At 34.9% G+C, this 27,429-nt stretch overlaps 1 protein-coding gene across 7 annotated transcripts in view; it reads right to left on the bottom strand.

Moving 5' to 3' along the window:
• LOC128861659 (uncharacterized) overlaps positions 1–27,429 on the bottom strand; it is a 213,013-nt gene that overhangs the window by 133,096 nt on the left and 52,488 nt on the right. The window contains exon 1 of one of the 7 annotated variants that reach the window (XM_054099959.1): positions 19,252–19,350. The exons of the other annotated variants lie outside the window; for them this stretch is intronic. The gene's annotated coding sequence lies outside the window, so the exon portion shown is untranslated. Of the gene's footprint in view, positions 1–19,251; positions 19,351–27,429 lie in introns of those variants that run through there. 7 annotated transcript variants of the gene reach the window in all.

A 27,429-nucleotide genomic window follows, 5' to 3' on the forward strand; every position in this document is an offset into this window, starting at 1 on the left:
CACATAGCATCCACTGTGGAGCTATTATCAAACCTAGACTTCGCGTCTTAGGATCAACATACCTAGAAACTCACTGGCCAAAAGACCTTGTAAGGTTTCTGCCGAAAGACAAAGCCTAGATGGAGCATTGAAGTCATGCAGAGGTTTGTTGCGCTAAGTCAATTCCGCGCGCACCTACTTCGTCCCTATTCTTAGACTAATCTGATAAGCGATAGTAGGAAACAGCATTTCCAACATTTTCTAATATCATCTACAATCCATTTTAGAAGAGATATCTTCAAATAGCTTTGCCCCATATGGCACAGCCTCGCATTTTAAACGTCCCACTCATAGCCACTAACAACAAATTCTCATAATAAATAAGTAAATAAACAGAAAGGCTACACTGCCACCCAAGAAACACAGCATTTTTGTATCACAAATCCAGTGCAAAACCCCAAAAAGCAATAAAGAAAGAACAATAATTGAAAGGTAGCAGAAGTCGGCAGCGATAGCACCATTAAAGTTAATATAAACATTCGCACTGGCTGAATATAAAACAAAATATTGCATGAATTAAGTCAAGGCCAGTTGAAGAATAACAAACAGCTGGCTGAACAGACATGAAAAAGATAATAATCACAAGTCAATGTGAATTACGGTTAGTTTATAACTGTATACATATAATACTTAAACATGGGTATGATGTAAATACATTCGTGTAAGTATGTAAATACATACATTCACGTTGATGTAATGAAGAACGAAGAAACTAGGGAATGAGCCGAAAACGGAAATGTGCAAATTTACTTATGTAAATGCACAATGCCTTCACTTCTTTTTCTTTATTATTAACAACTTGAATATATGTATGTATGTGTGTATGGATATGCATATAAGAATATATCAAGATGGCGCAAAATTAATCATCGAATTTTGTTTTTGAATATTTTTTTTACTAAATACAAAAAAACTACTTTGAGTGATGGAAATCTTTATTTTAACCTTTATTCGAATGCTACTCTCTCAACAAGGTATGATGTAAATACATTCGTGTAAGTATGTAAATACATACATTCACGTTGATGTAATGAAGAACGAAGAAACTAGGGAATGAGCCGAAAACGGAAATGTGCAAATTTACTTATGTAAATGCACAATGCCTTCACTTCTTTTTCTTTATTATTAACAACTTGAATATATGTATGTATGTGTGTATGGATATGCATATAAGAATATATCAAGATGGCGCAAAATTAATCATCGAATTTTGTTTTTGAATATTTTTTTTACTAAATACAAAAAAACTACTTTGAGTGATGGAAATCTTTAATTTAACCTTTATTCGAATGCTACTCTCTCAACAAGTGTTTCCGAAAGGATAAAGTGGATTTTGTGCGTCAATTCATCACTAAGGAAGAGACTTGGGGCTATCACCATGACCCTAAATCAAAACAAGAGAGTAAAGAGTAATGTGAATCTGATTCTTTGGCTCGAAACGAGTTCGTGCTCAGAAATCGGCCAAGAAGGTGTTAGGATCGCTTTTCTGGGATGTGAAAGGAATTTTCATAGTGAATTTCTTGCAAACTGATAAAACAATAAATTCTGAGTATTATTGTTACCTTTTGGAACAGCTGAAGGAAAAAATTCGTAAAAAAAGGCCCAGTTTTCAAAAAAAAAAATATATTTTTCATCAGGGCAATACATCGGCCCACAATAGCACTTTGTCAATGTTAACTAAAGTTCGAATTGTTGGAGCATTCAGCATATTAACCAAATTTGGTCCCTAGCGACTTTCTTCTCATTCCAGACATAAAAATATTAATGCGTACAACGCATTTTTCCGCAAGTGATGAGCTGATAACAGCAGTGGAAACAACGAATTTTGCAGCCCTTCCAGATTCTCACTTGAGGGATGGGATTCATTGGAATCTCGTTGGAACAAGTGTATTGATGTTCAGGGAGGCTATACTCAATAAGGAAGGGTATTTTCAACCATAAAATTGCGTATTTCTTAGCGAACCGCAAAACTTGTTGAACAACCTAGTATTATGAATAAATTGATGTTAACAGGAAACAAAATAATCTGCTATTTATAATTTTTTGCCCAAATATTTCAACCTCAGCGCTACCTAGGAAGTACATTTTTTGCGGAGTTATTTCTGCGCATGTGAACGTAACTTTTTTTTAATTTTTTGTAATATTTTTTAATGCTTTTTTTAATTTTTTTACGATTTTTTAATAATTTTTTTTTTTTTTTTGTCTTTTAAATTTTTAATTGTTTTATTTAAATTGTTTTATTTTTTAATTTTTATTTAATTTTTTTTTTTTTTAATTTTTATTTAATTTTTTTTAAAATTGTTTTGGTAATTTTTGTAACTTTTTTTATAGTTTTTAAATTATTATTTTTTAATTAAAAAAAAATTTTTTTTTTTTACTTTCTTAAAATTATTTTTAAATTTTCTTTTTAAAACTTTTTATTTTTTTTTTTTAGTTTATTTTTTTTGTTTAATTTTTTATTTCTTTTAATTTTTTTTAATTGTTTTATTTAAATTGTTTTAATTTTTATTTAATTTTTTTTTTTTAATTTTAATTTAAATTTTTTTTAATTGTCTTGGTAATTTTTTTAACTTTTTTTTATATTTTTTAAATTATAATTTAAAATTTTTTTTTAACTTTTTTAAAATTCTTTAAAAAACTTTTTTTTTTAATTTTTTTTCTTAATTTTTTTTTTTTTAATTTTTATAATATAGTTTATTTTTTATTTTTATTTTAATTTGTTTTATTTGTTTTTTTTAATATTTTTTTTTATTTTTTTTTTTTAATAATAATTTTTTTTAATAATTTATTTTTTAAATTTATTTTGTTTTTTATTTATTTGTTTTTTTTTTTGCTTTAATTTATTTTTTTAATAATTTATTTTGTAATAATTTATTTTTTATTTATTTTTTTTTTTTATTTTTTTTTTTATTTATTTAGTTTTTTTTTTTTTGTTTCTGTAGACCATCAACGAATTAATTACGTTTTATTGGCATGTCCTCGAGGTCTGACACTTATCTGCTGATTCAGAAGTAAAGTACCGAACAAACAATAACGCTTGCGTCTAATAAAACGTCGTAAGAAAAAGTTTGCCGTTCGTCCCTTTTTTGTGATTGCGCATTGATTACGCCAATAAATAAATGGGTACTGATGGATGGTCATTCCGAATGTAAAAAATGCCTTAAATGCCTAAATGAGCTTCGAGTTCAAGTCCTCTAAATAATAAGTTAATTGTTAACATACAAGTTCGACAGAGGGTTGTGCGCCCATAAAATTGAGGGCCGCCAAAGTACTATAGCATCTCTGCTGATGTCCTTGATAAGAAACAAAATATACGATGCTATATTGCATTTCGCAGTGCCAGAGAGTGCAACTTTTGTTGCCTCAGTTTAAGTAACTGAAAAACTCATACTTTTCTATGCATGAAGCGACAGCCTAGTGCGACGCTTTCAACCCCAACTAACATACAAATGTTTGGAGCGTCCTTTAAGTTTTTCGGTTGTAAGTAAATACATGCACGTGCATACATATATACAGGGTATCATCTGTCTATGTATGAATGTAGCTATTCAAAGCCATAATTTCATGAAAAGAATAGTAATGCAGTTATAAGAACTCAAACTGTTGGAAAAACAAACCCACACGTATTATATTTCAGAAAATAGTTCATATTCGTTATTAAACTGTATGCCTTGTCATTAAATCTATTTTTTGAAATATAAATGTAAATGCATATGGAAGGAAGTGGGTATACAAGTAAAAGTAAATACATGTTTATGTGTGTGTCGGAAGTGAAATTTTATTTACAACAGTTTGTGATTTTGTGTCACCAAATTTAATTTAATATTCATTTCGGAAGCCTTCCTATTCTGTCACAATCTATGGCCGAACAATAAAGTCAAATTCAATTAGAGCAAAGCTAAACTAAAGAAACTCATACAACTGTAAAATACACAGCCAGGCTCAAGGGAAAATATGATGCATTTTAAGTTTTAAATTCAATTTTCGGTCAACCAAAACTAAAAGGAAACTGCATCTTTTTGTATCTCGATTTAAAATATACAAGTATTTTAAAGAATTTATCAAAATTTTGAATATTTTTAATCGTATTCATGAACATTGGTATGATACATACTTTCAGAGAAGCCAGAAACGCATACAAACTGGCATTTTTAATACTGGAGAAAATTATAATGCTGAAGTGGATATTTAAGAAGCGGCTAAAGCCTTTGAGAAATTTATAGGTTTCAGGCTTTCTCAGTTGAAAATATTGCTGAGTGTCAACGTTGGAGCTTTGATTCACAATACGGGCATTAATAGCTCAAGTTGAGCCATTGAGTGTACCAGCAAGGACATGGTAGCTCTCTCCTCTACAACTTGTCGCGTTGATTTGCCTTTCTTCTTCTTTGCACCTGAGCGACGGCATTAAATGGCCGTTTGCTAAAAATTTAGTGATTCGGACTCTATGTTTGCGACTTAATAACGGAACTCAAACCTACCCGACTAGAAATTTTGGTAAGGCGGTGATTAGGCGCAAATAAGACAGACCGCATTCCAAATTTGCGCCTCATAAGGCAGCCAAACTAGGCCCAAGTTCCGAAAGGTATCGCCACACATCTGCCTCATTAGGCGCAGGTTCGAAAAACCGAACTTCGGTTTTACTCCGGATGCCCTTTTACAAATCAGTAAGGGATTCCAATTTATGCCTAAGTGAGACACTGCCACAGATTTTCGTGACCACAACCAAATTTGGTATTGTGCTGGCATGCCAATCTTTGCCTTGCCTAACGTGGGCCTGGTAAGGTAATAGTGAGGCGTGCCTCAGTAAGGCCTGCCTAATTCGGGCCTAACTGATTCTTCGGCATGCCTCACTGTAATTCTAATCGGGTAGTTGTACATGTATATAAGTAGTAGCCTGGTGATCCCGGTATTTCTTAGAACTTATTTGTACTAAATCTGGGATCCCGAAAAATTGTGAATTCACTTATTACAAAATTTAGTATTAAAATTAATTTTTAGTTAAGATATTTATTTCAACTTATTTACGGTAGATACCTATGAAATGAGACTTTCAGCTATTAGTCCACAGATGTCGCAAGGAGTTTTTTTAAACCTTCCCAAATGTCTTGTTTGTTTCGTATGTCATCTGTCATCAATTGTTTGCTAAGTTTCATACAACAATGCATTTCTGTCGCTCTTAAAAATGTCGAATTTCGTTCCTTCAAACTACGATTTGCGGACATCGTTGATTTTTTGTTATCAATTGAAGTAAAACGCTTCTCAAGCAAATGCTTATAGAAGCTTATTGTGGACATGCTCTAAGTAGAGCACAGTGTTTCAAATGGTTTGAAAAATTCCGAAGTGGTGATTTTACATTTCCAAACGTTTGAAAGACATGGACATGATTTTAAAGGTCGGAAGATGGGTGCCGCATGAACTGACTGAAAGGCAGCAAGAGAACTGAAAAATGTGAAAAGCTGCTGTCCCGGTTACGGGTGATGAAAAATGGGTGTATTTCTCCAATCCCAAGCGTAAACGATAGTATGGTCCGCCCGGCCGCAAGCCAAAAACAACGGCCAAACAAAATCGCTTCGGCCGCAAGGCAATGCAGTGTGTTTTCTGGAATCAGCGTGATATGATTTGGTACGAGCTATTAAAACCAGGTGAAACAGTTGACGGTGCACGCTACCAACGACAATTGGCCGATTTGAACAGCGCTATACACCGAAAACGCCCAGAATATGCTGATCGGCGTCACAAATTAATTTTTCTTGATGGCAATGCTCCCCCGCATCGAACAAGAGCGACCCGGGAATTGGTGGAGACGTACGATTGGGAACCGCTGGTGCATGCGGTTTACTCGCCAGACTTGGCGCCTTCCGATTAAAATTTGTTTGCATCAATGGGCCACGCAATTTCCGAGCAGCGCTTCAATTCTCACGAAGAAGCCAAAAAATGGCCCGATTATTGGTTTGCGGTCAAAGACGGCCAATTTTTTTGGCGTGGCATCCACAAATTGCCTGAGGGATGGGAAAAATGTGTCGCTAGCGATGGCTATTATTTTGAAGATTAAATTTGTAACCATTTTTTGTTAATAATCGTTTGAAATTGGAAAAAAGTCTCATTTCATAGGTATCTATGTTAAAAATAATAAATTTGACTACGCAAATCAGAAATCGAGCTTATCATTAAAATTTCGTATTATTTATGCGGCCACCGAGGCCGAATAGGTTGGTGCGTGACTACCATTTGAATCTCCGTCCATGAAATGAAAAATGAAAAAGTTTGATCTATTAGCGGTCGCAGGCAATGGTAAATCTCCAAGTGTATTTCTGCCATCAGAAGCTCCGCATGAAAAATATCTGCCGTTCGGAGTCGGCTTGAAAATGGAGGTCCCTCCATTTGTGGGACAAATAGAAGGAGGAGCTCGGCCAAACGCCCAAAAAGGGTGTACGCCCCAATTATATATATATATATTGTGTTGGCAACTATGTAATTGCGGATTTCACTCATAGATGGCTTCAGTTGAATTTTTAAGTTTGCAGACGTAGCACAAATGCAGAACACATTTTGTTATTTGATAGTTGCTGTTTATGGTGACGAAGCCTTAAAAGAACGACAGTGTCAAAATTGGTTTGCCAAATTTCGTGCTGGTGATTTTTCACTCAAAGATGAAAAACGCTCTGGTGGTCCAGTTGAAGTTGATGACGCCCTAATCAAAGCAATAATCGATTCGGATCGTCACAGTACAACACGTGAGATTGCAGAGAAGCTGCATAGAATGCATTGAAAATCACTTAAACAAACTGTTCAAAAACTCGATACATGGGTTCCTCGCGAACTGAAAGAAACGCGTTAACATCTGCGATTTGCTAAGGAAACGAAATGAAAATGATACAGTTATAAAACGACTGATAACTGGCAGCAAAAATCGTGGAGCAGGCCAGGTGAACCAACTCAAGCAACATCAAAATATCAGCTCATCAAAAGAAGGTTTTATTATCAGTTTGGTGGGATTACAAAGGAATAGTCTACTTTGAACTCTTACCACTTAACCGAACCGATCAATTCTGATGTCTACTACATTGAACAACTAACGAAATTAACCAAGGCAGTTGAAGAAAAGTGGCCCGAATTGACAAATCGAAAAGGTATTGTATGCTATCATGACAATGCAAGAGCACACACATCTTTGGCCACTCGACAAAAATTATTGCAGCTTGGATATGATGTATGGTCACATCCACCATTTAGTCCTGACCTTACACCATCTGATTACTTTTTGTTTCGATCTTTACAAAACTTCTTGAATGATAAAACTTTCAATAATGATGATGATGTCAAATCGTACCTGATTCAGTTTTTTGCCAATAAAAACCAGAAGTTTTATGAACGTGGGATTATGATGCTGCCTGAAAGATGGCAAAAGGTCATTGATCAAAAAGGGGAATACATTACAAAATAAAGTTATTTAGTTACTTGAAAAAATTGTCTTTGAAACAAGAGATCCCGAAATCGTGACAACATAAAAATTGGAAAAATGGGCATCGCTAAATATGTTCATATCCCCATTGGTATGAGGGTATCTCCTAACCTTGTTACAATGAGCGCCCCAAACTTTTACTAAAGGGTGTCCCTCCACATGCATACATGCATACATCACTGTACGAAAGCATTGAGCAAAGTTGGCGAATCCACACTCACGGGAGATGCAATGCCCGAGCATGACAATGTAGAATTTCTAAGGAATTTTTAGTATCAGCTATCACTTCACTAGTGCCGCCGAAGTTAATGCATTTGCTTTTGTTGCTGCATTTTTTTTGTTTTCGTACAAGCAAATAGTTGAAAATTGAAATAGCCGCACAAATATAAGCAACAAATTGCAGTCAATGCAGGCAACAACAACAAGCAAGTATCTCATATATCAGCCAACTCTCGCATTTGTTGCCACTTTCGGAGCCAAGCGGGAACGTGGGGAAAACGTGGAAAGATTTGGCAGCATTGCAAGTCAACACTTATTCTAACGTTTGATTTTTATACGCATTCCGTTGCCGCAGACACGCAAGAATTTAATTTACGCACACAGTTCAAAAGTAAAAATACCATTCGTAATGGAATGAGAAGCTTTTGATATTTTTTAATGTTTGGCGATTTCCAAAATATGGCTTTCTTTATAGTACATATGTGTATGTATGTAACAGAATACAAGTAAAATATTGAAAATTCTCAACGCTAAAAATGAATTTTGAAAAACTCGCAAAATATTCTCCGTAATTTCTCGACAAGAACTTTCGATTTATGTAACTCAAAGTTTCAAACTTTGTACAAAATTCTAAAAAATTCACAACTTTTTCATCGGAATTTCCAACTTTTTAGTCAAAATATTTAGAAAAACTCTGGGTATGCAGTTTTGTAGCTCTTTAACTTGCAAAGTGGCAGTTTAAAATTCGCGTCGATTTTTGATAACGGTGTTATGCATTTGCTTGCAAACAGCGAATGCTAGAAATTTGTTGCATATTGAGAAATGCACAAAAGACCGCAAAAAAAATTAACAAAAATCAGCGCGATTTTTTATAGACAAATTCAATGGGCTATAAAATGGCGTACTTGAAGCTTTTCAAAATTCTTACTAAAAACTTTGTCATTTTGATTAAAATTTTTTGATTTTTTTAGAATTTTGTATTAAATTTGAAAATTTGTACTATAAATGTTTGAGAGCAAAACGCTCAAGCGCAATAGACGACGACCAGATTCATCACACTACTTTCACAACTGGTCCCAAAGAGTATTGTTCCCACAAATCTGCCACGGCCGACTCCTCTTTTCAGAGGGTACCATTCAATAAAATGACTGGCGTCACCTTTATCGAACCATCGTCACAGAAGAAATTAGATTTCAGTGGGCTCGTAACAGTTGGTGAACGCTGCTGCAGAAAGAAAAGGCGCTACCTACAGCGGAAGCTGTAATCGTGAGCAGCGCGAATTGCCGCGGATACACTGGCGTTAGCCAAGAAAGCCTGAAGCCACTTATTCAAAGGATGCAGAAATGTCGAAATATGTGAGAGCGAAAAGCTTAAGATGCTACCGCCCTGAAGAAAGCTTGAAGTAAAGACAGTGAAATCCATTCGAAAAAATAACTTTTGTGGAGTCTCGAATGTCCCATTACACTCTTCTCGGGTGTTTGGCCGAGCTCTTCCTCCTATTTGTGGTGTGCGTTTTGATGTTGATTCACAAATGGAGGGACCTACAGTTTCGAGCCGGCTCCGAAATGCATATGGTTTTTTTTATGAGGAGCTTTTTCATGGCAGAAATACACTCGGAAGTTTGCCATTGCCTGTCGAGGGGCGACCGCTATTAGAAAAAAACGTTTTCTTCATTTTGGTCTTTCACCGACATTCGGACCTACGTTCTCTCTAAATTCCGAATGGTATTCGACTGAAAAGCCTTGATCGACATGGTCACATGGCCATGTTGCACTAATCGTCAAAGCCCCACTCCGAGAGCTCGAATGAGAGGTCTTTCAGCATACGCCGTATTCTCCAGACCTTGAACCGGCCGTTTACCATATTTTAGCGGAGAGTAAAACTTTAATACTGTTTCAGCGATTTTTTGTAATATATAATTTTTTGTTTCTTAAATAAAATTTTAAACTGATTATTAAAAATGGGAAAGATTCATCCTATCTAAGCAAAAAAACGGAAAGAAACCCAAAGCCGCAAAAACTGATGGTAATGTGGATACAGCTATAATACGCAAGAGCAAGGCAGATTCTTTTAAGTCGACACGGCAAATAATGCTTGAAAAAAACCAAGAATCTGGTCTACAGGTGTCCAGAAGACTTGCAGAAAGGCGACTTAACGAAGTCCAGCTGTTTGGCCGCATAAGCAGAAAAAACCACTCCTCTCAAAAAGACATATCAAACACCGACTTGTCGTAGCAAAAGCCCTCAAAGACAAATCTATGCAGTTTTGGAAAAACGTACTTTGGACCGACAAAACCAAAATAAATAGAATGGGACCAGATGGGAAAACTATTGTACGTCGTCGTCCAAAAAATCAAGCGCTGAATCCTAGATTCACAAAGAAGACGATTAAGCATGGCGGCGGAAGCACCATGGTTTGTTTCGGGAGCTTTTTCCTGGCATGGTGTTTGGTCGATTGTTCGCGAGGTTGATAAAATGGATAATTTCAGTATCTGAATATACTCCAGAATAAAATGGAGCCACTTCTGTTTGAGTTTATGCCATTGAATTGGACATTTATGCAGGACAATGATCCAAAGCATACTGCAAAGACAGTGAAGCAATGTCTGAGAAGAGAAAAAATGGAAGCACTGGATTGGCCGGCGCAGAGCCTTGATCTCAATCCAATAGAAAATTTGTGGAAGGACGTTAAGGTCAAAGTCGCTAATAAAAATTTTAAAAATTTTGATGATTTGTGAGCCGCAGTAGAGGAGGCTTGATACTCGATTCCAAAGAAAAGATGCCACAAGCTTGTAGGAAGCGTGGAGCGACGGCTTGAAGAAGTAATCAAAAACGGTGGATATAGTACAAAATAATAATTTGGTAGGACAATATTATTTAACATTCTGATTTGTTTAATAGTTTCGCTTTTATTTGGAAATTTTTAGGGTGTGCTATTTATGTGTCCAGGAGGTTTCGTGAATTACCAACTTTCTCGCAAATTAAATCAGAACTGAAATTCTTTTCAACCATTTTTTTGTTATAAAGTGGAAGTAAGTAAGTTTTTTATTTTTTATGTTGCTTTTTCCCCAATAAAAAATATTTATTTAAGGGGACCTGGTGGTCTAGAAATTTCAAAAAATCGATTTTTTGGTTTTTCGATATTTCGAAAGTAGAGTATCTTTAGAATATACTGTGAAATTTCCACGCCGAAGTTCCCGATATTATAGCTTCTACATCCCATTAACTAGGTAGAGAGCGGTCCGCGCGCTTCTGTATCTCAAACTTTAAACTCATTGATCTCGAAACGACTTTTTCGGCACGGCGAGGATGAAAACAAAAAAACTATTCCACAGAATCACTTGAAATTTGGATATGTTGTTCACAACATGTATCGCTATCGTCGGAACTAGAATCATAATTTTATTTAAATAATTTCCTATTTTTTAAACTGAAAAACTAGTGAAAAACCCCGATTTTACGAACTTTTTTTCAAAAGTGCGCCATTTTGTCAATTTATCATTTTTCCGATTTGTTCCAGTTCCGACCATAACTGCACTCTTTCTGATTAAAAATCTTCTTGAATTTTGTGTTTCAGATGAGTAGAAGTCTCGAAATCATGTACGCCGTCCGGGTTCGACTTTTCGAGAGGGTCATCTTCAGCGGCATTTTTATAATAATAAATATTGTTTCAAAAGTAAAAAAAAAATATTTTTTTGTATGCTCAATAAACGTACTAATAAGCCGGAAAAGTTGAAACATCGTTTTTTAAATTTTTAATGGCAAAAAAAAAATCGTGAAAATAAGTGAAATTTTCGTGCTCTAGACCACCGGGTAGGTACCCTTAAAACATATTCAACTCTTTGCTTTCAAAGTCTAAAAGTGCTATTTATATGATCATGGCTATAATTATTGTTTTTTGTTAAAATGAAAGTCTACGGTAAAATGCCACGAACTTATTCCCCAACCTCTTATAAAGGGTGGTTAAATTGCATGTGCCGATGTTGAATGTGAACCACACCTAAAAGTAAACGACACCGTTGGACTTCTTTCTTTGGGGTTATTTGAAAGAAAAGGTGTACGTCGATAAGCCTGCAGCAATTCAAGAGCTAAAGGATGAGATAATTCGGCACATTAACGGCATAGAACTTCAATTACGCCTCAGCGTCATCGAAAATTTGGACCATCGGATGGAGGTGTACCGCCGAGGCCGCGGCGGCCATTTGGCCGATATTTTGTACCATACGTAATTGAACCATACCAATATTACCATAATAAAGAGAAATGACAATAATTTCCTAAAACAATTGTATTTTATTCAAAATCAACACCGGCCCTTAAAACTTAACCACCCTTTAGATAAGGAACTATTTGCATTTGGTGGTGTTTGGAGGTGTGCCGCCGAGGCCGCTGCGGCCATTTGGCCGATATTTTGTTCCATACGTAATTGAGCCATACCAATATTATCATAATGAAGAGAAATGACAATAATTTCTTAAAAAAAATTGTATTTTATTCAAAATCAACACCGGCCCTTGAAACTTAACCACCCTTTATAATGTTGATTTTGAATAACTTCCCTTACTTAATAAAAGAAATTTATTTTGGGTGATGGAAATCGTTATTATGACCTTTACGCACTCCACTGCTTGTCTAGCACAACTCGCATACAAAGCGTTTTTTTTTTTATTTTTTTATTTTCCTAAATCATGTGCGCTTATCATATGGTCTCGTCGCTGTAAGATTACGCACTTGAAACATATTTTCTAGCAAACATCACAAACAAATTTCGCACTTATTTAATTACGGGACAACCGACATTTCACTTTCAACTGCCCCTAATGGATGGATGCCATGCGGAGCGGAGCGGGACTACAAATAGGCAAAAACAAAGAACGGAACAATGTGAGATGAAGATTTACGTAAATCAATTACTTATTCAATTAATAATTTTTTCATCAAAAAAGGAATCAAAGAAAGCGTGTATTTATTTTTTAGCACTATCAAAAGTTCGCCGACCTTCAGTTCAGTTTTGGGTTTTTTCGGCTCGTGCAGCCTTCATCAACAAGCAGATAACGCTTGATCAGAGCCAAAAGAGCAAATTGAAATTGATTTCCGCTCTCTCTAGCTTTCTCTGTCACCATTTCTTTCTCTCTCTCTCTAGCTTTCTCTGCCTTTCTTTCTTTCTCTGTTTTTTACAAACCTACACAGTCACTCTCACTGACTCGTGAATTCAGGAACACAAAGCGCTCCGTGCATTTGTCATTCGTCATTTGTTCGTTTCAAAATTAAAAGGTCAGTCACTTTTTTTTTAATTGTAAAAATTAATCATTGGTTAGTGTTGCTTGTTATTGTTGTACTATATGTTACTGTTGCATGTGTGGGAGTAACAAGCCAACAAAAGATCCACATACACACAATAGCAGCAGTTATGCCATTTGACACAAATTAGCAAATCAATTAGCCAGAACAGAAGCAACAAAGTGCAGCAACATAAATGGGAATTAATTTGAAAAAAAAAATAAATAAATAAATAAAAAATATGAAGAATTCAACTTCATATTTGTTTGTGCATTGCTATTATGTCACAATTGGAATGGTAATGCTAATTCTTGGCATATGTAGCTACCCAGTTGGAAATAGAACAAAATTTGGTAATGTGTAAATGTGTGAGATCAGAGAAAAATGTATTTAAATTTTATTAAGTAATTGTAATTTGTACTATTTCTATGTACCATTTCTGTGCTGTAGACTGGCCTATGACATCTTTTCCATACACGCCGTAAATGCCCTGGGTTGGTTGGTTTAAGTGGTGATTCTTCCAGAATCCAACTAGCGCTTTCGCACCATTTTTTTGCCACATCCTCGTTACCAACTTGTTTACCAGTTATTTACAGCATGACTATATCCAGTCGCCGAGGAAATGGAAGATTGTTTCCTTGTTCTCCGGTTGTTTGCAACTGTGACAGTATGTGTTGTGAGGGATGCCCATTTTGGATGCTTGTTCTCCCACAGACCAAACGCCAGGCGTCCCGTCGTTTCTTGTTTATCAATGTTGACGATTGCTTAAGGTTGTAGGTGGGACATAACGTTCTGGTTTTTAGGAAAATTTCACTCTTGACTACACCTAATGCTGTGAATACCGATTCTACCAGATTATTATTCATGGAAGATCTCCTTCTTGCCAGTTCATCTGTTTTTTCATTACCGTCAATGCTCCGATGCCCCGGAATCCAAATTAAGGTAACTTTATGGTTTTCACCGAAGGTGGTAAGGCTAGTCCTGCTTTGTTCCACCAGTTTAGAGGTTGTTGTCGCCGAATCCTTGGCTATCCGAAAGAATATCAATATTGCCCTTAAAAGAGGGATCTGCGATTAGTAGCCTACAAGCTTACCCAATTGCCAGTACTTCCGCCTGAAATACACTGTAAGCTTTAGGGAGATGCACAAATTTTTCAATTTTAAGTCTATAAGAATATATGCCAGCTCCAACACCACAATCCATTTTACTGCCATCTGCATAGACTGTAGTGTCGAAGTTGTTTAGTGAGAATCCCTTATTCCATTACTTCCTAGATGGAAAGAGGGTGGCAAAATGTCTACTGAATGTTACCGTCGGGACGATGTAATCAGTCCTCTCGAGGTATACTGGGTTTGTCGCAGTAATAGACTGGCATAGCCATGAGTTTTTTCCTTCCAGCGACCCGCTTCATTTAACGTAAATACACTCATTGCTGCCATCTTCTTGATACGTAGATCTACCGGAATAACGTGTGTCAGTGCGTTCAGGGCCGCCCTAGGACATAGTCTGATGTCCTATGATTTCCATGTATTCTGCCAAGTATCATAATTTGATGTTGTATTCTCTCTCTAGAGCTTTCCACCAAACCACTGAGCCATTCGTTAAAACCACTTTATATTTACAACCACAATTGCATAAATACTATTACATAAAAACCAAACTGTGCTGCAAAATTTAAACAGTTTTTGTGGCAGTCTAACTGGCAAATCCTATTGGATGTCATGCAGGACCAGACACTGAAAGAGGCTGATATATGAGTTGAGCCTTCAGAGTATGGAAACAGAGAAATTTAGTTTTCATGACGACATGGCCTGCTGAACGGCACTTTTAAAAATGTCATTGATAGCTGTCATTTTGGTACAATCAGCAGGCTGATAACGAGGATTTTCGCTGTCATGTGTATGCAACTAGTACAAGTGTAACTAGTCAGGAACGGTTTCCAGCATTTAGAAAAACATTTGCTCATTCCTCTTAGAATATTCACATCTGACGTACTTCCAAACGTAAAATGAAAAATTCATCCAAATTTTAGAAAACTTAAGCTGCAATTAGTGATGCCTTCGCCATAACCATAACCATAGTCATAGCTGTTCTGATCAAATATATGGGCATCACTGTAAACGATTATAAATGCCGCACCACAACGCCATAGCCATAACCATAGCCGCATGTATCTATTCAGTTTTGGTTTTCCCCGTAACCGTAAGCAGCTGCAGCAGCAAAACTTTAAATTTGTTTTCATTAATTCTACTTCCATATCAGCTGTTTACGGTTATGGCATGACTGTTGATACATCTGTATTGTTGCGACTATGATTGTGATTACGGCTATGGTGTTATGGCTACGACACCACTAATTTCAGTTTAACTTTTTATAGCGAAGACAATTTATGTTTGTGTGAGCAAAACTAAAAACAAACAAAATTTACTGAAAGTTAATAAATTTCAAAAGTCAGTAGTAAATAATTCGAAGACGATACTTTTTCTTATGTCATATTTGGCACTTGTAATTATATAAATAAATAAAAACTTGGGGGTAGTTTTTCCTCACGCTTCCGTGCCTCCCAGACGGCACTAAGAAGTTACTTTCGGTAGTTATGGGAAACAGTTTTCCCGAACGAAGATGGGAAAGTGAGAGCTTGTTGAACTTACTTTTTCGCCACTTCTGCGATAAGAAATGCTGGCTGGGTATAAGAATATTTGCAGGAACACGTGCTTTTAATTAGGTACGTACATTTATGTTCACAATAATAGCGGCAATTTGCAAACTTTCGATTATTTATTTATTTTTAATTTAATTTTTTTATTTTATTTATTTATAAAAATTTTCATCAAAACTTCGAATTTTTTATTAAGAATTTTCAGAAATGCTGGGGTTGAAATTTTTCAGGGCATTCAATTTTGATAAAATATTAGGCAAACTCGAAGTGGCTAAAACTTTGTATTCAGAATTTAGGAAAATTCTGGGCATGCACTTTTGCCGCCCATTTTGATAAAATATTAGGCAAACTCGAAGTGGCTCAAAACTGGCCTTGATTCTCGATCATTTTTCTTCCATATATCGAATGCTCGCTTTCTTTCTTTTATATATAGAAAATGAACAAGTCCGTCAACAAAAAACACAATTGTGAAAAATAAACGCGATTTTTGAGTCACTTCAAACTTCAAGTTTGCTATACCAAATTCAATGAGTTACATAATATTATAACGGCTTATCCAACATTTTTCTAAAAATTCTGGCTAAAAAGTTTGAAATTTTAATGAAAATTTGTTCAGTTTTCAAATTTTGAGTTATCATTTTTATTTTAAATATTTAATAATTTTTATACAAAAAAGTTGAAAGCAAAAAAATTTTAATAAAAGAGTAAAAAAAAAACATTAAAAAAAAACCAAAAAAAAATTAAAACAAAAATTTAAAAAACATGTTTAAAAATATAAAAAAAAAAACTTTTTTAAAACAATTAAACAAAAAAAACAATAGAACTATTTGTAAAAAATTAAAACAAATTTAAAAAATTAAAAAAACTATTTTTTAAAATATTAAAAAAAAATTGAAAAATTAAAAATAAAAAATAAAAAAAATTTTAGATTGAAAAATTAAACAAAAAAAAAAATTTTAAAAAATTAAAAAAAAAAACAAAAAAAAAATTAAAAAAAAAACAAAAAAAATTTAAAACAAATTAAAAAAAAAAAATTTAAATACAAAAAATTAAAAAAAAACTTTTTTTTATATTAAACAAAACAAATAAATAAAAAAAATTAAAAAAGCTTTTTTTAAAAAACTTAAAAAGATTAAACAAAACAATAAATAAATACAAAAATGTAAATAAATGCAAAAAAATAAATTAATACACAAAACAAAAAAAAAACAGTCAAAACTTTGCCAACTATGTCACGTTGCTATTATTATGAACACAGGTGTATGTATGTATGTATGTACCCGCAGCGAAAGACGAAGCCAGTTTGGGGTCAATCGGTTACTTCAATTAAAATTTGATGCTGCTACAAATGATGTTTAGCCAATTTACATGTATGTATAACTACATCCGTGTGCCTGTGCTAGTGTATGGAATTTTTAGAAAAGATTATTGAACCTTACCAAGTCATACGAGGCACATAACCTTACCGACCAATTTTGCAAAAGCATTTTACTTTGGCAGAAAGAAAAATTATTTTATTTTATCAGCAGCGAAGTTACATTATGGGTCACACTGAGTGGACGTAAGAACCCGTACTAGTTTCACTGCACCATCCAATATTAAGTCGCCTGAAGAAAATTTCCAGAAAAATCGCTATGGACACGATACATAAGTGAAGCCTAAATAGCAGTAAAAATTACTTTATAAACTGAATCTCAATCACTCAATTTTAAAATACAATTTTCGGCTCAACGCTGCCATTGTTATATGAAGCAATATTTTAAATAAATCTGGAAGCTTTAATATTAACAAAATGCACTAATAATAACTCCAGACTGCTGGTTGCCTACTAGATTTCAGACAGCTACTTTCAAGATGAATTGGCGCAAAAGAAATGAAAGAAGTAATTTGAGACTTGCGGAGGCCAAGTCGCAGTATTCTTCTTCTTATTATAAGTTCAAACAAATTCTAACATTTTCAAAATTATATTCATTTACTAGGTTGTTCAATAAGTTTTGCGGTTCGATAAGAGAGCGTTGCTACTACCCAAAAAATGTTTTTTTCTTTTTGTTATGTTCGCACACTCTTCATATGAACGTACGTGAAGTTTCATTGAAATCTTTCAATTCATTCTTTGTTTACAAGCAATTTAGTATCGAACATTTCCTATAATGGGGTATTTCCTACCAGTGTATTCACCAGATTTGGCCTCTAGCGACTTCTACCCGTTTTCAGACCTAAAAAATGCATGCATTCATGCGCGGAAAGCGTTTTTCATCAAATGATGAGGTCCTAACAGCTTTGAAGCGTATTTTGCAGCCTTTCCAGATTGTCACCTCAGTGATGGAATTTATACACTGGAACCTCGTTCGAGGAAATGTATTGACGTTCAGGGAGTCTATTCTGAACAATGAAGGCTATTTCAAACCTTAAAATTGTGTTTTTCTTATCAAACTGCAAAACCTTCTGAACAACCTAGTAACTAAATTTTTTTTTTTTTTTTGTTAAATAAACTTTTATAGTAAGTATTTAAGGGTAATTGTTCATTGATTTCAGAATAAATAAAAAAAAATCGCACGGGTGCACCAAAAGGTAAGCAAAATTATTCAACCATTAACTAATTTTGTTTTTTATTACATTTATTTTGACCTTTAGGCGTTCCATTGCTGGTCTGTTTAAGCGCGACAGCTGTCTAGTTTGCAATAATTAATAATCTTCCGATAGGATGATTAATTTTGCGCCACCTTGTATACATATATGTATGTAAATACCAGATATGTGTGACATAATACCCTTATTAGAAAATTTAGTAGGTATTTTAATATGTGAATCATTAATATTGCCTGTTTTTGCATTTCTTCAAAAAAATGTAATACAAATTCTTCGCAAGAAGATCTAAACGACCCTTGGTAAAACTAGTGTTAAAAAATTAAAGCTGTGGTCATTCGACTTGATATGTGCAGCCTTATCGTTAACACACATATAAGTAAAATATACCTATACAAAAAAAAAAATAAAAAAATATAATATATACAAATAAACAGAATGCATTAATAGCTTTTCCACATTCTCAAAGTTAGGCAGTCACTGATAACTGAATTATATGCCCTATGATTTCGCTTTTAAAATTTTCCGCAAAATAACTCAGATTTTTTATTTGAAATGTTTCAGTCGCCAATATTTACTTGTAAAAATCAAAGAAAAAAAATGTATTTCAGGGATTCACTTCACTTTCTAATCAATGACGATGCCGATGATATGACAACTGAATGCTTTTCTCAATGAACACACACAAATAGAAATTTTACTCTAAGCGATAATGCAATGCCATTGCAGACGAAAAAGCGGCAACAATTCTTTACCCGATCACTTGACTTTGTTTTGCCTTTAGGCATGCACACTTTGCCCACACACAAATATATAAGTATATGAATGCATACATATATACTTATACATACAAATACGCGTAGAAACACAAAGAGCTGCACAAAGTCAATTCACTAGTAACGCGAAAATGCACATTGATTATTTTTATATCTTCTATATACTCGCGTATATACATATACATACATATATACACGTATGTACGTATATATTATATTTTTTTAATTTACCATCGAAGTCAAAAACGAACTGATCACTGATCGCGTGCGTTCGAGCACATCCGGACGGATTGAAATATGTGCGCGCAAATACAGTTAGCGTTCAACTAAAATCACAAGACGAAACAATGATGCCGCTAATGCCGAGAGCAAACGAATTGGCGACTGCTGTCTGACACTTCCTGTGCAGATGCAGGGCTAGTGCTACGATCGCATAGTGATCATATGAGCTGAGAGCTTAACTACAGTGGCAGCCATGCCACAAATTACTCTTGCATGTCTCTCGTGTTTGGGTTGGTTTGCTTGGCCCAACACATCGGCTTTTGCCGGCATATTTAGATGGAGTATAGGAAAGCACAACAATAGAAGTTGAAGAATATGGCATTTCGCTAAGATAAATAATAATGTGGTTATATGTTGTGTGTATGAAGGCAAAAGAAAAACAAGTAAGGAAGCGCAAAATTCAGCTCGTACTGGACTTTTTAAACCAGTGCATATTTTAGAGAAATTTAATTTTGGCTGTTTTTGCGATCAAACAAACTAATTTTTTCCCCCCTTGTTCACTCCTCTCGGGAGCATATGCCCTCGACAAGACTCTTCCATCGTACACGGTTCTGTGCTGTTGTTTTTGCACCGTTCCATGTTACATATGTCGGCATCTGCTAGTTCGCGCAGCGTCGACCTTCTCCAAGTGTTTTTTGGTCGACCGCGACCTCTGCTCCCTAGCGGCTTCCAGTCCAATGCCATTCTCGAGATGCTATCTGGGAGTTTTCTCAATGTGTGACCTATCCATCGCCACTTTCTGCGTTTGATTTGCCTAAGGATGGGCTCCGCGTTCGTTAATCTCCATAGCGCGTCATTACTGATGGTGTTTGGCCTGAATATTCTGCAGATGATGCAGAGGCATTTGTTGATGAAGGTTTGTTGACGAAGGATTGTAGCCTCAAACTCATAGACTTTGAGAAATATAGTTTACGACATCTAACGGATGGAAGTTTAGGCTTAATGTACAAAATGTGGGGTGGTTTTTGTCCGATCCCAATAATATTTAAGACGCATCTAATAAAGGTGGTGGGAAGCAAGACGTGTGACAGGCTTGGGCAAGTTTTATTAAGTCATTATCGAGGTGTAAGCATTTTCGCAAAAGTGGATGTGACACAGCCCTTTTTTTACATTTTTCTTGCATCACACATATTTGTGGGTTCAAAACATTTCACTCAAATTTTGGTAATTTTGATACATTTTTAATTTTTTTTTTTGTGATTATCGTTATATGGAAGATGGGCGTGGTTATTGCCCAACTTCGCCTATTTTTAATACCAACCTACCTTCCACAAAAAATAATATTTGTACCAAGTTTCATGCACGTACCTACAAAATTTTGCTCGAGCCACCTGTGCACGGATGGACGGACGGACAAACATAGCTAAATCGACTACATTTCTACATCTATCTTGATTCCTTTTTGCTGTTACACCAAACCGTCATGGGCACAAAATTGTAATACCCTTGCGCACAAGCAGTCGTGGGTATAACAAAAAAACAGGAGTTCGAAAGCTAAATGTCCGCAAGGGGTACTTAAGGAGTTATGTAAGTAAGTGCAAAAATATGTTGCGAAAAATTATGCACTCCACAACCAGAGACAAGAGAACCGGCACACTCCAGTTGAAATTGCTCAGCTGTAGCTGCTTGATTTGCCAGTGCGAGTCGCGTGGCCTGCGAACCGTTGAGGTCAGACAGAATTTATATTTAGCAAGAATTGTGCGTGCGTAGTTGAATGGAAATAAAAATTTTGGACCATTTAATTAGTTGACAAACGAGAAATGAATTCATATGTGCTTTCATGGGTACTTAGTAGAAGGAGAATATATGTACTTTCCTCGTGAAAGAAAAGCAAGAACAGGAAAGAGAGCCAAATTTTAATACTCTCTTGATTACAGCAGCACGAGGCCAAGCAAACACTACGATCCGAGTCATTTCCACCAGTACTCAGTTTGGCGTTTGGCATGGTGCTCTCCGATACCTACACGCCTCAATCGCGAATATTTCGAAATCAATGTTCGAGAGATGGAAATCGAAATGGTTTTCCATGAAAATATAATTTGACAGTACATGCCTGCCAACTCAAGTAGCGCATTGCGCTATTCCAAGATGTGCATGTGTATCATATATATGCACCTACTATATCTTTCCGTGTCTGTTTGTAATTTTCAATTTAGCACCAACTTTTTAGTTTTTACACGTTTTGGAAATGCAGACAAAATCGCTCAAATTTTGACTGTTCAGCAGCTTATTTGAAAAAAAGGCGTAATTTTTTAAAACAACATAAAAAACAAATTAGAATATATAATAAAAATCTTGAGATAACATCTACTCGTATATGAAAATAGGCAAACGTGTTTTCTTTACATCCCTTTTACAGTTACACCACATGTTTAAGGCATAAAGAATTGAATTATATATGATTCGAAAGGTATTTTGATGTTGAAGGGAAGCAAATTAATCAGATTTCAAATAAAAATCAAAAAAACTCAAATCAAAAATGGCATTACTAGAAATATAAAAGCATTTATATGTATAATCGTATGCATCCTAAATGTATGCTTTAATATTAATACTGAATATGAGAAACGCGTTAAGCTGCGGTTTCAGAGTAAGACTTGGATTAACCGCGGATTTATTTGACAAAAAATTTGCAGGTGGAACGGATTTAATATTTGGTTGTTTGGAGTAGTAGATTTTTTACATTTACATTTTGAGTAAGAATTCTGTGTTAGGGTTCAGAGATTAACAAAAGGATGATGGTTAGGGTGAATGTGTAAAGAAGTAAAAGATAAAGGCATATAGAAATATAGAAAAAAAAGGAAAATGAAAAGAAAAATGAAAATAGGTAAAGTTAAAGCAAAGGTTAGAATAAAATTAAACATTTAAATAAAAAGCTAGATAAAGATAAAGATAAAGACAAAGATAGAGATAAAGATAGAGATATAGATAGAGATAAAGATAAAGATAGAGATAAAGATAAAGACAAAGATAAAGATAAAGATAAAGATAAAGATAAAGATAAAGATAAAGATAAAGATAAAGATAAAGATAAAGATAAAGATAAAGATAAAGATAAAGATAAAAATAAAGAAACGATAAAGATGAAGATAAAGATAAAGATAAAGATAAAGAAACGATAAAGATAAAGATGCAGATAAATTTAAAGATAAAGACAAAGATAAAGATAAAGATGCAGATAAAGATAAAGATAAAGATAAAGATAAAGATAGAGATAAAGATAAAGATAAAGTTAAAGATAAAGATAAAGATAAAGATAAAGATAAAGATAAAGATAAAGATAAAGATAAAGATAAAGATAAAGAAACGATAAAGATAAAGATGCAGATAAATTTAAAGATAAAGACAAAGATATAGATAAAGATAAAGATGCAGATAAAGATAAAGATAAAGATAGAGATAAAGATAAAGATAAAGTTAAAGATAAAGATAAAGATAAAGAAGCGATAAAGATAAATATAAAGATGCAGATAAATTTAAAGATAAAGACAAAGATAAAGATAAAGATAAAGATAAAGATAAAGAAACGATAAAGATAAAGATGCAGATAAATTTAAAGATAAAGACAAAGATAAAGATAAAGATAAAGATAAAGATAAAGATAAAGATAAAGATAAAGATAAAGATAAAGATAAAGATAAAGATATAGATAAAGATAAAGATAAAGAAACGATAAAGATAAAGATGCAGATAAATTTAAAGATAAAGACAAAGATAAAGATAAAGATAAAGATAAAGATGCAGATAAAGATAAAGATAAAGATAAAGATAAAGATAAAGATAAAGTTAAAGATAAAGATAAAGATAAAGATAAAGATAAAGATAAAGATAAAGATAAAGATAAAGATAAAGATAAAGATAAAGATAAAGATAAAGATAAAGATCAGATAAAGATAAAGATAAAGATAAATATAAAGATGCAGATAAATTTAAAGATAAAGACAAAGATAAAGATAAAGATAAAGAAACGACAAAGATAAAGATAAAGATGCAGATAAATTTAAAGATAAAGATAAAGATAGAGATAAAGATAAAGATAGACATAGAGATAGAGATAGAGATAAAGTTCCGATCAGCCAGTTAAAAAGTGTGTAAAGAGTTGGATGTTGACAGATCAACCATCGGTAAACGTTTGCACACGATGGGAATGGTCCTAAAAGCAGGTAACTGGGTTCCACATCAGTTGAAGGGATATCGAGAGACGTTTCGTGACGTGTGAGATGCTTCTTGAACAGCTGAAAAGAAAAGGTTTTCTGCATCACATCGTCACTGAGATGAAAAATGGATATATAGGGTGGGCCATGTAAAATTTGCTTTTTGAATCGACTATAAAAAAAAACTAATCAATATTTTTTCAAACTTTTTTTTTTATTTTGAAGAATGAACATTCTCATTTATGAATGAAAAATAATATCGTTCAAATGACTGTCACGACTGGCTTTACAGTAGGCCATTCGATCAACCCAATTTTTAAGCACATTTCCGATTGTTTGGGCTCCAAAATCATGAATGGCAACTTCGATTTCGTCTTTTAAGGCATCAATCGTCTCTGGATGGTTCGCATTGCATTTGTCCTTAACGGCTCCCAACAAAAAATAGTCCAACGGGCTTAAATCACAGCTCCGAGGCGCCCAACTGATATCGGAATTTCGGTTGATTATTCGGTTTTCAAAAACGGTAGCCAAAAGTTCGAGTGTAACTTTTGCAGTGTGACAAGTTGCACCGTCTTGTTGAAACCAAATGACGTCCATGTCATCCTCTTCAATTTTTGGAATCAACTCGTTGATCATGTCACGGTAACGCTCGCCATTTACTGTAACCGCGGCTCTTCGCTCATTTTCGAAAAAAAAATGGCCCGATGATGCCGCCAAACCAAAAACCGCACAAAACAGTGACTCGTTGTGGATGCATTTGCTTCTGTACAGTAACGCGTGGATTTTCTGAGCCCAAAATCCGACAATTTTGCTTATTGACGTAGCCACCGATGTGAAAATCAGAAAAGAAGAAGAAGATTCAACACTTTGGAAATAGGTTTTCAATATTTCCCAATTTTGTTCAAGCGTATAGCGTCCCATTTCGTAAATGTCAAAGCTTTAAGTAAATTATGAACACATTTGACATGTCATTTGAGTTACCATTCTCAAAAAAATAGGTGGTTCAAAAAGCAAACGCTATATGGCCCACCCGTATTATGCTAACTCTAAGCGTCGAAAATGTTGTAGCCTGACAAGAGAACCAGGTCCTTCGACAGCGAAAAAAAAAATTCATGTTTCAAAGGTTATGTTGTGCATCTGGTGGGATCAGAAGGGTGTCATCTATTATGCACTCCTTAACCATCTGAAACCATCACTGCCGATCTTTATCGACTGCAGCCAATGCCTTTGAATCGAGCTGTCAAAGAAAAGTGGCCGGGGACGATGGACACGACAAACTGATTTTGCTGCATGACAAGCTGATTTTGCTGCATGACTACGCCAGGCCACACCTAGCTAAATCGGTCCAGAAATATTTAGAGGGACTGAATAGGGAAACCTTGCCCCACCCGCCGTATTCCCAAGACATTGCACCTTCGGATTACCACCTGTTCCGATCAATGCAGTCAGCCCTTATTGGAGTGCGGTTCACTTCTTACGAGAGCATTGCAAACTGGCTCAATGAATGGATCAAGTCAAAAGAACTCGAATTTTTCATCTGAGGAATCCGTATACTGCCTGAAAGAAGGAGTAAAGTTGTAGCTTCCAATGGCATATAAATAATTCGTAACTTTGGCTAAGAAAGGACGGAAAATTATTCACACACCCAATACAAGTACGATCAAAAATGTGCAACTTTTAAATCAGAATTTTTATAAAACTTCTTGGTATGCAGTTTTAGGATCCATTCAATTTTAATTTTTGAGTTTGAAGTGGCTCAAAAATTGCGTTGATTTTTGACAATGTTTTTTGCCATATTATGGTAAGAATTTTCTTCCAAACAAAAGACTTTCGAATTTTTTTTTTTTGTTTTTGTTCTGATTATTACCTCTTTCTATGCTTTAAATACCTAAAATATGGTTTTCAATCCATAAAAAATATAAGTGCGCACCTAGGGTACGTTCGATCGTTTATCATTAGCTATGAAAATATACCTTCGTTCATAGCGAAGCCTCGAGCTACCACAAAAATTTCATACTTGGATGTCTTTACATTATATTTTCGGAAATGAAAATGTGACGTTTTTGAACGTCAGGCCACCAAGCAGTAGGCAGAACGTGAATATGAGCAAGGCGAAATAAATGCGCGTTTTGGCAGCAGCTGACAGCGTTGATGGTGGCCCACTGGAACGAGGGCAACATGTGGACGTCAACTGACACAAGGAAAACTGAAAAGAATAATAGCAACAACTAAGTCATAAACGGCACATACGCAACTTTTCGTTTAGTATTTAGAAAATTTGTCATAATAATAAAAATAATAAAAATAAAAAATTAGACAAAACTCTTGCGACAAGAGTGCCTGCAAATGCTTGCGTTAGACGACAATAATGAAAAATTTTTGTTTCGAAATAAAGAATTTCTCACATGTTTTGATGACTTTTCAATTTTATATAGTACATACAAAAACATATTAAGCCTAACATACATGGTTCCTCATGTTTCACTCCGTCGATTATTGACAATCCATTTGGCAGTTTTCGAGTTCAACGACTTTAAGCAGACAGCTTCGGCAGGCTTGTTCTTTCTTCAACACCTTTCTTTCGGTATTCATATTCTATTATTTGATTTTGTTTTTAATTTAAAAGTTAGTTGACAACACTAGCCATTGCTTGCAAAAGCATGCGGGCTCCCCGTGCCATCTGAACACCTTCTTTCCTGGAGCTTCTGCATCCAATCGCTCGACGTGGCCCAGCGCCCAATATTGATGCGCTTAATTATGTCCACATCGTCTTAGAACTCATACAGCTTGTGGTTCATTTGACGGTAGTAGTTATCGCTAATACGAAGAGAACCGAAGATTTTCCGAAATATCGTTCAAGATTTGCTTACTAAGGCCATACTAACACCTATTAGCAAGTGTGATTTGTCGGCTTATCGGAAAATGCTGCGGTATGCCTATGATGTCAATGTCATCAGGATGTGCAAGGAGCTGGACACTTTTGGTGAAATTAGTGCCTTTTCGATGAACACCGGCTCTCAGCAGTACCCCTATCATGAGGAGGTTGAAGACGTCGCAGCCTAAGATTCACGACAGGTGTAAAAGAAAGATAAGACGTTTGTCAGCCCTAACCAAATTAGATGTAAATACAGCAAATTTTGAGTGAAGTTTTGAATTTAAAATATCAAAATAGACTGGCTGAATCGAAGTTTACTCCATGTCGCAAAGCAGCTAGATCGCGAAATCGCTGATAATGATGATTAAGGGATGAGGAAAGGCCATCCATTATTTTAATACATGAGACAAAATTTTATCGCGATGCGCCTGATTGTTGTCAGATATTCGCGAGCCACGATAAACGCGTCACTACAGAAACTTTCACGGCGGCTCTCTTATGACCTGTGGGGGCTTTTAGCTACCGTGACAAGAACACAATTTGTTGTTGTTTCGCATAAAATGAACGCAGAAAATTACGTAGCGTCCTTGGATTCTATTTTATTGAATTTTGCCAAAGAATTTCAAGGTGACTCTTGGACGTATCAACAGGACAATGCTCCAATCTACAGCGTTAAGTGTACAAAGAAGTTTTTCGCGTCCATTAAAGTGGCTCGCAGTTGGTTTAGTCCTCAGTCCAACGAAGAACCTCTGGAGCAAAGAACCTGTAAGCAAGTTTATAAAAGCGGTCGCCAGTTTAGTAGCCTATTGCATCTTAAAAAATAAGAACGGGCAAAAATCGAACTTAGCTCTTGAAAAAACACCCGATATATATTTGTAATAATCGATATTATATAGATCTCTGACTGGAACACCGGAACTATGAGCTGACTGTCTCTACGGAGTCTGGTACTCGAAGTATAACCAACTTCAGACTGCTCGCGCAGCAAATGCACGGGCATCGGGGCATCAGCTGTGTGTTAGTTGGCGAAATGACAGTCCCCAGAGTATTGTTTAGAAGAGCGCGGAAGCTTTTTGTCGAGAGTAAAGGCGAAAAAGA

This window comes from Anastrepha ludens, chromosome 4 (genome assembly GCF_028408465.1).
Source record: "Anastrepha ludens isolate Willacy chromosome 4, idAnaLude1.1, whole genome shotgun sequence".
Lineage (NCBI taxonomy): Eukaryota > Metazoa > Arthropoda > Insecta > Diptera > Tephritidae > Anastrepha > Anastrepha ludens.